The sequence below is a fragment of the Panthera onca genome, chromosome A1, assembly GCF_046562875.1.
Source record: "Panthera onca isolate mPanOnc1 chromosome A1, mPanOnc1 haplotype 2, whole genome shotgun sequence".
Classification (NCBI taxonomy): domain Eukaryota; kingdom Metazoa; phylum Chordata; class Mammalia; order Carnivora; family Felidae; genus Panthera; species Panthera onca.
Window position 1 is genome coordinate 74,013,593 of NC_138339.1, and position 11,058 is coordinate 74,024,650.

Genomic DNA, 11,058 nt, shown 5'->3' on the forward strand with positions numbered 1-11,058 from the left:
GCTATCTTTCTACATTCTTCAATGGGTTAACTTCATTCTGTGGCCGTGCATATTGGCAAGATATGTGGATACAATAGACAGCTCCTTGTTAAAGTCCAGTGGAAAGGAGATCTTTTCTGAAGTGATCTGAAAAGCCTGGAGAGTCAGTCTGATCAGAGTAGCTTGGATTATGTGCTCACCCTAATTGAATTATGTGGCCAGGAATTGTTACCCAAGGATGGGTGTAGGCTTGGTTCATAGGCCCCTTACTTATTGCTAGAGTGAAGCCTGTTTCAGGCCACATAGACTGGGATTAGGGGAAGGATAGAACTGCAAATAAGAGCCAGGGCTGTCACAAGAAGAAAGAGTGGATATTGGGCAAGCAAGTAACCATCTACTGAGAATATTCTTTGTAAAAGTTCTATTCCAGGAGGATTTATTTATTTCTGAATATTCCAAGCATTGTACCAGATTTTAAGAACCAGATCCATTTAATTTAAGCCTTTTTTTCCACAAACTGCAGTCTTCATACTTTTATACATTAGCTTTTTACATCTCTGACTTTTATCCCCATCTGCAGGTGTTCAGCCCTGAGTTAAAATAAGAATCGTTCAGAGCCTGTGTTCCAGAAGCTTGATAACAGTCTTTCTCTCTTGTCCCATTGTCAAAGATGGGTTCAAGTGCTGCTCAAAATGTTTAAGAAGAAGATGAAATGTCTAAATCAGCCAAATGAATAGCCAAGTGTGATTTTCAGTCTGTAGCTTTTACTTGATGCTAAGTTATTGAAATTTTCTCAGAAAGACTCCAGAACTACAATTTTTCTAGAATTTCTTTGTCAGAACCCTTGTTGAGTTTGAAAAGCTGCACTGCAATGATGAAGCCATATAATGGACTTCAATTCCATAGCCATTTGCTCCCACTTGCACATTTAAATGTGTAGCAGAAATCCAAATGTTTAGCTTAATTGCCCTACTATGAAATACAGAGATTTATGAAAAGATGCTAACAGCCTGTCCCTGTGCCATCATTGAAAAGGCTCACTGGGTATTCAATAATAGGAAAGAAAAAAAGCATAAGTATAAAGAGGCAAAAATTACATTTAAATCAACATGGCAAAAGGTTTCCATGGTACAAAGAAAAATTAAATCAAACAGTGGGGTTCTTTTCAATTGAGGCCTTTAAGGAAACGGGCAAGATGTAATGTTCTTTATTTGTCAGACAAGTGACACAGTTAATCAGTGCTAATTGCCCAGGATTGGACTCTCAGTTATGTCAGTTAATTAAAGTACATTCTCATATGTACTGACCAAACCCCTGTATGTGGTGGGTAGACAGAGAAATGAAAGGCATAGATAGTGGGTCCCTCTGTCACTTGGAAAAAGAAATCAATACTGATTGAGTTGTAGCAGAATTGAGCTATTTTGTCTGCAGTCTTTTTATCTGCAAGGCCCCCTGGCCATCAGTGTGGGAAAACATTCATGGAACGAATGCATTTAGCAGGAGTAATCATCATCATCGTGAAGTGCTTATCAGAAATGAAGACAAAATGCAATTAGGCTAGATTTACAGTTGGACCAATAATTACCACTCAGATGTTTCAGCTGAATGGAAAATACATGATTCCAAACCATGACATTTGTGTTCGATGGCTTTCTCCTCCTTTCTCTTGTGATCTCTAACCCTCCTCCATTTTCTTTTCTTCTTTATTTTTTCACTTATAAAATATGTCAGTCATGATGTAGCACAGCTGAATAATTGTCATAGAGTCAAATGCTTGCAGGTGGTTAATGGAAACAGAAAATTAAATGAACAGCAGTAAAGAAACTCATACAAAATTAAAGAACTCTATTGCAAATTTAAAGGGTCATTTGGTTTCATCAAAAATCAAATAATATGAATATGTTATCCTCTGCATGAAAGAGACTATGTTAAATTGTTTTGAGAGCTGAAAAATGAGCAATCAATGGTGTGCTAATGAAATTTGTGAAAAAATCATGCACTATTGAAATATGCTGTAAATTGTCATTTAGTCCCTGCAGATGAAGGCCTACTTTGAGGGATCAATTTTTTTTTCTTGAACTTATTGTTTACCTAAATTATTGAATTGAAGATATGACTTAAAAGAAGACTGTTACTAAAAAGAAATGAGAGTAGGATTAAACTAAGCAGACCTTTATATCTTTCTTAGATGCACAAAAACAAAACAAAACAAAACAAAAAATAAAATAAATCCACCAAACTAGTTACTCCTTCAAAAATGTCTTGTCTGAGACCTTTTCTCCTTATGTGACAGAAACCCAGCAATTCATAACACATTCACGATATGTCCAAAGAACTGAATCAATGGCCCCATTGACCTGCAAGGACTTAAGATGGTTTAGATCAACTAAACTCTCATCTGCCTGGCAGTTTTGAAATATATAATTGATAAAACTTTTGTGAAAAGAAAAGCTGTCTTTCTGGTGAAGAATTAGATATGATGTTGTATGGTGTCATTTAGAAGTGGATTTCAGTTACAGATTCTTCAAGAATAGATTTCAAGATTACAAAGCATTACATTCTTTATTCACTCCTTTTTATTTTTCATTATGCTCTTCATTCTCTGGGAAACCCAGAAGTCAATATGAAATGTCTTTTGTCCATCATAGAAATGATTTTCTTCTTTGCTGGTTGCTCATATCAAAGGGAAAGAAAAATGAAGACATATAATTGAGACTTCATTGAAAATAACTCAGACATTTGTGACATTGCCTTGAATGGCTATCTCGTAGCTGAATATTTTTAACGACTAACAAAATCTTAGAGGGTGTTTGAAAGTGAATCAGTTTTTCACATAAAAAAAACAAGACTTAAAAATAAATATTCTTAAAAGAACAGCTTTAGAAAGGTTGAAATAAAGCATGTTTTTTAAACAATATAAATCCTTTAAGATGATTCATAGCCTTTTCAAATGCAAAACAAAATGTATCTTATCTTGTGCTAATAAGAAATAATATAAACACACAGTTATTTTCTTTTTCAATTATCCTTGTTGATTTAAACCATTAAAAGTATCTTTGATAGTTTTTTTCCCCTCTGTCAAACTTATGAGTTGTCAGTGGATTATATATATAAAAGTGATGCACAGGTGAAAATATTGATTCAACCTTTGTTCTGAATGAGTATCAAATACTTTTATTTTAATAATACCTAGCAAAGGTAAAGTTTAGTTGCTTGTTATTTCATGTAAAGTAAGATAAAAACCAAAATACCTCAACGAATCTGACTAGTTTGCATGAAAAATATAATGAAATGCCCAATTTTTTGAGTTAAAGCATTTTTTCTTTATATTTTTCAAACATTACTTCAATTTTAAAATTGTTCTGCCCTTTTTCTTTTTTTTAAATGTTTTATTTATTTATTTATTTATTTATTTATTTATTTTGAGACAGAGACAGAGTGCAAGTGGAGGAGGGGCAGAGAGAGAGAGAGGGAGACACAGAATCAGAAGCAGGCTCCAGGCTCTGAGCTGTCAGCGCAGAGTTCGATATGGAGCTCCTAGCCATGAACCAAACCGTGAGATTATGACCTGAGCTGAAGTCAGATGCTTAACTTGACTGAGCCACCCAGGCACCCCTGAAAGTTTTCTGCCCTTTTTCTAACTGAAGCCCTTTAAAGCCCCCATGTTTATATAACAGTAATATTGTTGTCATTTAAATCCAGCCATCTAAATACTAAATGTAGAAACATTACAATTTTCAAAATGGTACTCTTTGAAGACTCACTACTACGAAAAAATGATAGATGAAATTCATAGCAGGGACATTGCCATTATTCCCACTTAACATCATCACTTTTCTGCTGTCACAGACTAGAAGTCTGGAGTTCTCTCTTGTCCAGCAAGAGACCAGACACAGAATTGAATACAAGAGAGGCTATGTCCAGGTGGAGACAAGAGCTCCGAACAGGGGTTTCTTCTCTGTATTTATTGAGCTCACAAGATATTACCCACATGATGAATGTGAAGAAAATAAGATCTTACACAGATGAACATGGAGAAAACAATCAGACTGTAATCATTAACTTGTGTGTGTAGGAAGCAAATGGTCTGAGGGGCATGTGGTGTTTGTGATCAAGGTACGTTGGCACCAGACAGAAAGTAATTTCCTGTAGGTGATATAACCAGTTACTCGTGATCCCATTAAAATATCTGGCTAGCTAACCTCAGGCGCTTTGCTTCCTGGTGGCAGCTTTCGGCCCTAAGCTTTTTTCTAATCCATTTATGTAAGTGGAACCATTTTCCCACATTCTGCCTTTCTTTTAAATTAAAATTTTAACTTTTTTTTTTACCTTTCAAATAAAATGTAGGAAATTTTTATGCCAGAGGCAAACATCTTTATTTTCATGTATTACATTGAAATTTTTATATATATCCCAGCCCCACTAAAGACCTGTATTCAAGATTTCTGTTCAGTACAAAGTACATTTCATACAGATAGAATACAGTGTATAGATGAGTCTGAAACATTATATATCTTGATAAATACATTCCCTTTTGATAATTCTATTCCGTTAAATTAATACGTATCAAGGCTAGAAGTTTGAGTGGAAAATATAAAACATCTATACTAGTATTAAGAGTGCCTGAGTTCAGGATGTCACTAGAGGCTAGGAAAGATGTTTTCTCAGCAGTCTGAGGTTCTGTGGATGAGACTAGTCTAACAAATATGAAATAAATACAAAAATAAGTTTAAGTTCATTGTAATTTTCTAGAGCTGTCAAGGTAAAAAAAAATTAAGGAAAACCAGAGTGGAAAGTGTTAACCCTGCTCAGGTCTACCTTCAGAAATAGGGCGCTCATTATCCCAGCAACCAAGAATGTTTGCCACTGACAGCCCAGAGCTGAGTTCCTCTCCTGGAACTACACCTCACCTACTGCTACTGCCTTGAAAACTTGCTTGCCTTCACTTCATTCTGCATCTGGTGATTTATGTCAGTACAAAGGTTGCACCCTTGCCTCAATTCCACACATGTCTAAAAGGCCACTCTTTTCAACGCTCCCCATGGGATCAGATAAAACCATTGTTATTACCTCCTTAATTTGTGCAGTACTGCTTCCCTTATATCATCGTCATTGTGGGTTTCTTCAGAGCAAGCCTCAAGAAACTTTTGCACACAGATCTTCATCTCGGAATTGGGTTTCCAGTAACACAAAGAGAGAGAGAGACCTTCATTTGTCCTTGAGTGACAGGAAGTATTTGGCTAATTAGAGAGATGAAGGGAAAGCATCATAGCCTGGTGTGGTATGGAACACACAAACTGTGGTGAAAAGTGCAAATGACTCACTATGATCCTAAGATGGTGAAGAGCCCCTGGTCTGACGATCTGAGAGATTTTCAGGGAATTACTTAAAATGAGAAGGGAGAAGATAGGTGTTGGTAGAATGTGAAAGATATTAAACGTCATGTAAAGGATTTGGATTTTATTGAGTAGATGTTTGCAAGTCACTCTAAGACTAGAGTTAAAGTGCAATGCTTAAGGAAGCTTGGTTAAGGCAGGATATGCAGGATGGAATAGAATCAGGAATGGCAGCACAAGTCCATGTTTTAGAGAGTAAAAGCCTGCAGAGGGACAACAGAAAGAATAAACAAATTTCTCTTTCCACTTTCTGTCTCTGTCTCTGTCTCTGTCTCTGTCTCTCTCTCTCTCTCTCTGTGTGTGTGTGTGTGTGTGTGTGTTGTGTTGAAAAAGAGAAAAAAAAAATCTGACATATACTTTCTAAGGAAACCCTGGAAGGAATGAATAGGTCTTTTGATGAATCCTTTTACGAACTGTTACTTCCAAATCTACCATCAGAGAGAAATAACCTGGTATATTTTTCCTTCCATTATGTATTTCCTATTTCTATTTTGTAGAGATACTCATGAAAACTAAAACAAACATGTGAAGAAAGCCAGAAGAAGAAGGGGGATAATCAAAGGATCTGGATAATGGTACATAAACTAAATAATTGCCTTCTGGCATAACTGAAAATTGTTTTTCTTTAACTCAGCCTGCACTCTGTGTTCAAATCATCTCCCTAGGATACAAGGTGAATGATAAAAGACCTGAAGGAAATAGTCAAATTTCCTAAAATTTAATTACATTTTTGTCAACCTTGGATAAGGCACTAGGTGCTCATCACACACCTTATTGTCCAGGACCGTTTTCGATATTGTTCTTTCCCTTTCAGAGCACTTTGAATTTGTCTTTGAACATGACAACATCTATCATCCTTCAGTGAATTAGCAAGTGTATCAGTAGGTTATCATTAATATCCAAGTAAAGATCCTAAATGCAAATTCCTGGCAGTCTTATCATTACTCTCAAGTACTCATGCTATTTCTATTATTTATTTCTAATTTTTTCACAATTAGGAAGATGTCCAAATTAGATTATCTTGCAATATCCTCTCATACACAGATGAAGAAACAATTAAGAAGGTAAATATTATTTCAGATAACAACTATTACACTTGTTCCTTAGAAAAAACTGAGGCTACCCTAACAGATTCATAGAGCATTTTGCTGACTCTAGCCTAGGAGCCCTTGGAATAAAAAAAAATACTATATTGCTATGGGCTCCTCTAAATTTCTGTCTTCCTAAGAAAGGAGTTATCCAAATTTATTGGTTTAAAGACTTCAGTATAATAGCATTTGAATCTAAATGGTTCCCCTTCATTTTGATTTTACATTCTTAAATAATCAAATATAGGCCCAACATCTAAATTCCTCCAAGTAATAGTGAGGAAAAGGAGGCTAGAATAGTATACCTACTTTAAACTTCAACCACACATTAAATTTCCATCAAATTAACTTACTAGTTCTAAATGTGAATCAAAGTCTCCTATTTTCTAGAAATTCCTCCTTGCCTGATTATGGAAAGTTGAGTTCTGACAAAAATCCTTTATTTAAAAAATTCAAAAGGACATGATTTTTTTTCACAGGTCATTGACTCTTATAAACATTGCCAAATAGCAGTGATGTTTTGCCATGTCTAGCAAAACATAGGCATTTAATACTGAACAATAATGTACTTTGTTGTTCTTTCTGCCTAGTTTTTTAAGAGTGTGCTTTGACTTGATTTTGTAATGAAGCAGAGGGAATTGTATCTATGTTTTTCTCTTCTGTTTCTATTTTGTCATAATTGTCCAAATTATTGTGAATAAAATGACAATAGGACATCTTATAACATCTTGAAATTATTCATATGATTCTGGTATTGCTCTGGCCACACTAAAGCTGAAACTGCATTTTGGCATACATTGCTAATTGAAGATTCAAGTTTGACTATCAGAATGCAAGGTGGGCAACCAGTGCCTGAAAATCTCTGGAATCCTACAGAACTCTCTCAATACCAGTCCCTGCATCACCACTATTGATGTAGACAGAGGTTATACAGGAAGGGCGAAGGGAATTAGCAAACTTTTTAAAGTGCCAACTTTTTAAACTTGCCAACAAAGTGAGGGGAAAGAGTTCTTGGAATCTAAGTCAAAGGAAACGAGGTTTATCAAATGGAATAGGTGACAGTGATTTTCTTCAATCTACATCATTTTGATTGTGCTACTGAATGTCACAGATAGCTTAGCAAGAAAACAGTAGTAACATTTCCAGAAGTATTTTTGTTTCACGTAATTAAGGACTTGTATACTCAAAAAGTAATTAAATAATGGAACAAAATTATATGGAGCTGTGGACATTTAATAATATAATGAAGGGTTAGGGACCCAAACTGTTTGCTTACTTAGGTGATTACAGCAGATGATTTACATTGAGAATCAATCAGTGTTTTTCAGGTGTTTCAAAATTATTCCAATCAAAGTGTCATCTGCTTAATTTTGCAAACAAACTTTTTATCTTATTTTTTTCTACTTGTGATTGGACTAAAATGTTCAAGCCTACTGAAAGTTAAGTGAATAACTTCATAATTGGCTAATTTTTACTTGGGAATTAAAATGCAGACAAAATACAGGTCCAACAATTGTTTGGGGGCATTTTAGGCTATGGCAATTTAATGATGGGAATAAATAATAACAGCAATGAAAATTATCATTCACAGGGAAATTTCTATGTTCAAGGCACAGTTTGAATCATATTTTTACATTGTATCAACTCATTCACTCATTTAATATAATCTCAAGTAGCCCTACATGTCTTGGATCTTTTTAGCCATGCCTCAATTTCCCTTCTTACAGACATTTTCTTGAGTTATGCAATAAAGTTATGGAAATATTCTATAAATTTCTTATTTAATTCTAACCATGACTTTGTGGAAGAGATTCTGTACTTGACATTTATAGCAAACAGAAAGTTCTATCTTTGGCTGTTCATGATTCAGCGGATACTTGCCAAATGGAGTTATGGCAAATTACAGATTTTGAGTATGATAGCAAGTTTAGCATTAAGGTAGTTTGTAGTTTAGAAGTTTTATGTTCTAAATCTTGGAACATACGACCTTCGATCACTAATAATAGCTCTGGGAAGATGTAATTCAAGACAAGTGAGTTTCCCTGAACTTTTAGGGAAAGGATTTCAAAAGATAGCAGAGACTCTGGGTGGTGAGTGATGCCTCAATGTCAGAAAACACATCCCATTAGCTTGCAAATGAAAGCAAAGGACAATTCTGTAGGAAAGAGTGCCAGAGAAAAATATCTAACACTTCTGCCAACGTCATGTATGGACAGGTTGGTAGGCACCTGAAACCAGAGCAACACGACTTTCAAGTTGTCTTTCCGTAGGGAGCCCCTGGTCACTAACTGTAGCCTTGCTGCCATCTCAACAGCACTAGTTCTACTTCCCTGCCATCTCAATTCAAACAAGTAATAAATGGCTCTCCAGATACAGAAAGTATTTCTAGGGCAACCCCATCTTAAGGCAGCTGCAATTATTAGCAGCCATCAAAATATGTCACAGTTTGGATTTAGAAATCTAAAATATTAGTGACGGAACATAATTACCATGAATCTCAAAAACCAGTATTTGCTTGATCTCCTAAGAGAGAAAAATGTTGTCCATAAACACGAACCTGTGGATATATTTAATTTAACTTACAAACTCTTAAAACCTATCTCTTTATGGCTAAGGCAACCTATTGTGTACCACAAAATTTCCTTCACAAAAATACAGCTGCCAAAGTGTCAGGGCTTAAAGTCATCGTGTGGTGTGGTGGTTTCCCCAATTCAAGTTGGGAGATATCTTTAGTTAAAATTGTTTCTTGAAATAAGTCCTCAACACAAAGGATTGTTCATATCAATTCTTTTTGAAGATTTCTTTGACTAGTGTTATTTGTTTCATCATACTGGCAAATTGTAGGCAGATCTATGAGTTTTCCAATACCAAGTCTACTGAAACTTCAGATTTAAATTTCTTTACACACTAGTATTGCAATATGTTTAAAAATAAGCCCTAAAAATGCCTTAAGGGTACCTAAATATTATTTACTCAGAATATAGTAGATGATAGAAATAATTTTAGGCTACATTCCAGGGAAATCTTCTTCACTATCTGTCATTAAGGAGCTTGAATCCATTGAAGAAGAGTCTAATAGTTCTTTAGAAGGGCTATCCACTGAAGATGCAATAGAGAATATGTTTTAAAGGGACAAAAAAATTTCTGTAGTGTTGGATGTTTTTACAGACCTAGTGTAAAGTTTTACAAGCCTTTATGTTTTTCATAGTTTTTTATGAATAAGAAACTGACCAGCATTTGAGACAGAGGGGAAAACAACTTTTCATCTTAAATTAACTGCTTGTTAAAGTGAAAACTAGTATAATATATTTACTATGTAAGCTCAAGGAGTACAAAAATGTCTTGAATTATTTTATTATAAACAAAGACATATTATCAACATTCTTGTCCTACATACTAGAAGAAATGCTACACTGAAAAGATTTATCTTACCACTTTCAACTGACATCTGACTGCCTGAAATTGGTCATGCATGTGTCATTTTTACGGAATCCAAGGAACTTGCAAATTGTAAAGAAATATAAAATGAACTTTAAAAAATCCCATATTGTAGCATGAATCTACATCCATGCAAAATTCTATTGACTGATAACTATACAAAATATAACCTAAATCTATGAATTTGTTTATCTAAGGAATAGAAAACATAATTATTAAATAGTCCTATAACTAATTACTGTGAAATAATACAGTGGGTATCTATTGTTTTCTACTGCTCAGCCAATTATTATCTTCCACACTAGCATCCAGATTTCCGGTTATAGAACCACCCCTTCTTCTCGATCAGTAATTCTCTGTATGTGAGGTTGACCCTAACTTGTCCTTCTATGAGTGGGCATGAGTATCATATCACCCTGGCCATAAAGACTGCCTCGGGGATGGGCAGATTACTTAAATTCAGTTTACCAAATGAAAAGAGCAATTGGCTCTATACATTTTACTATAAATTTCAGAATGAAAAAAATCTCCTTTTGCACTGGGATCATCAAGCTGGAGCTCTGGCAACTATTTGACTATCAATTTCGAGAAAACTACCTGAGAATAAAAACAAACAGAGGGAAGTGCAGCTAAGATAAAAAAGGAATGGATTTCTGATGATTTTGACTTAGTATCTTTTTGCCGGAGCCAGTTTCTACTGGGTTTCTGTAATGTAAAATTACAGAGTCCTGACCCACATAATTACACTCATAATTAGAGAGATAAAATAATCTTAATGTATTAATAAAAAAAATCAGCAAACTCTTCAGATATGTGAATCTGTGGTCTTAAGGCATGATACACATGGCTGACTGACTCACTCTATCCTTTCCAACCCATTTGCAGATGAGTCACTTTCTCAATCTCAATCTGCTTACGAATTCTAATGGGAATCTTGTTAAAATGCAGATGGTGAGTCAATAGGTTTGGGATAAGACTTGAGACTCTGCATTTCCAATTAGTTCCCAGATGATTAGAGACCACTGTAGTGGAAGGAACTTGAAGAAATAAAAAGTCACTGCATGCTAGAAGTTGGAAATCCAAAGAATACACTCCTCAGCTTTCTTTAGCTTGGATTTGGATTGTGGCTCCATTCCTACTAAGCAGACATACAGCAG

At 35.0% G+C, this 11,058-nt stretch overlaps 1 pseudogene; it reads right to left on the reverse strand.

Annotated features, from left to right (window-relative positions):
- LOC132680149 (small ribosomal subunit protein uS2 pseudogene) overlaps window positions 1–5,144 on the reverse strand; it is a 30,467-nt pseudogene extending 25,323 nt beyond the window's left edge.
- Window positions 5,145–11,058: the final 5,914 nt, after the last annotated feature.